The sequence below is a fragment of the Nothoprocta perdicaria genome, unplaced genomic scaffold (assembly GCF_003342845.1).
Source record: "Nothoprocta perdicaria isolate Ctin4 unplaced genomic scaffold, notPer1 scaffold_7, whole genome shotgun sequence".
Lineage (NCBI taxonomy): Eukaryota > Metazoa > Chordata > Aves > Tinamiformes > Tinamidae > Nothoprocta > Nothoprocta perdicaria.
Window position 1 is genome coordinate 4,797,363 of NW_020455976.1, and position 1,955 is coordinate 4,799,317.

The window sequence follows — 1,955 nt, forward strand, 5'->3', positions numbered from 1 at the left end:
GCCGGGATCCCTCCCCTGCCGCTCGGTTCCGTGTCGGGAGGGCCGCCCTGCAGAAGGAGGCAGCAGGCGCCCGGGACGGGAGCAGGCAGCAGGCAGCCCCGCTCCGCCGCCCGAGCCCCGCGCAGGTAACGCGGGAGCGGAACGGGGGGGACGGGGCTGCTCCATGGGGAACCCAGTCCCAGCGGGCAGTGGGAAGGCAGGAGCCCTGCGTGGCTGCCGCTCTGGGGGGCTGCAGGAGGCGGGAGGGCCCGGCAGCGCCTCCCAGGCCGCGCTGGTGGGGACACAGGGACACACGGACACATGGACACACGGACACATGGATGCAGGGATGCGCTCCCACGCGCGCCGCCACCTCCGTGGCTTCAAATCACACTGCACACAGGGGCCAACCTAGCGGGGAAGGCAGCGGCTGACACCCCGGCTGCACAGAGACGCTTAGCAGCACAAAGAATTAAAAATACAAGGTTTTCTTCTTCTTCTCGGGAGTGCGCTGGTTGGTCCGGGGAGTTTCATCTTTTCTGATTAATGACCCCACTTCTGAGCCTCTTGGAAGTGAGCCAGGCCCCGTTTTACCAGAACTCCCCTTAGCATTTTTTTGCAGGGCTTTGAAGTATTTACTAGCAATTCGCATGGTGTACGGATGTGGTATTTGGCTGTACGTTCTCTTGTGCTGTTTCTTTTTGCCATTTCAATCCGGTATCTCTGCCATCTCTCCCCTCCTCACTGAGTTCTTTTAAGGCTTATCTTCTTTCTAACGGGAGAAAAAGTGAATTCCATTACATTTGTTAATGGGCAGAACTTTCCAAATTCCAGTAATATTCCTGTGGTGTTTTTCCTTGCACATGTTAATCAGTGGAGGTGCAAAGCGCAAACTGGAAATTATTTTTTGATTGATGGGAAAAAAACATCTGTCAAGGGTGCCTCTAGGTTGTATGTCAAAACAGTCTTGTGTGAACACGCTCAACCTCCCTGCCTGGAAAATGCCTGGAACTTAGTCTCCTCATGAGCAAGAAAGATTTTCTATTATTTATCTAATGGGGGAGGTTTTTTTTTTTTTTTCAATCACTAAAATAGAGCAAAGATGGCTGAGTAAAAATATTAAGCTGCAGAGTGATTTTAGTGAAGTATCATTTGTTGTTTTAATTATTACACCTACTTAATGATGACTCATGCAGAGCCAGGCCAATAAATGAATCTAGGGGCTCCAATACAAGGAAAGCTTGGCTTTTTATTCACTCCAGTCTACATTGACTCGGAGTAGAATTACAGTGGAGGAATAGGTAAAGATACTATAAAAGTCAAGTCCTAACGTGTCAATTGAGGGTGATTTTCTTGCAGGTATATGAAAAATCCTACAGTGCAGAAGCACTAAAGTAGAGCTGACTTTTATTGCCTCCCAACACTGAACTATTGCTTAGGCTCTCAGGAGTGAGAAACGGGAGGGAAAACAGGACATTGGCTGTGGTTTTAAGAGACACGGTGAACGGGGCCCTAATATTTGGCAGTGAAGTGGGACCATCACCTTTCACCAGGCGTCTCTGGGCAGTGGATGCAGAATGAGCAGTGTCAGGTGTGTAATGGTACCAAGGAGGGGACTCGGAGTCCTCCCACTCCTGAGGGAGTGCAGGCCTCCATCCCCCTCTGGAGCTTCCACGCCTCAACAGGCTGGACCCCAGGACCCCCCTGCCCCTTCCCTCTCCCACATCCCGGGTTTTGCCAGCTTTGCCGTTTTGGGTCTAGCCTAAATCCCAGGCACTACAGGCTGAGGGACACTAGCAAGCCCCTGCAAAGGGAGCATGTGGGGGATGGTGACCAAGCGCAGCCGTAGAGGCGGCCAGGGCCCTTACAGGGGCGCGGGGCGGTAACTGCGCAGCCCCCGCGGCCGCGGCCGCCCCGCGCTCCCCTCAGCGCCGCGGCACCAAATGGCGCCCCGGGCCCCGCTCCAGCACCTGCCC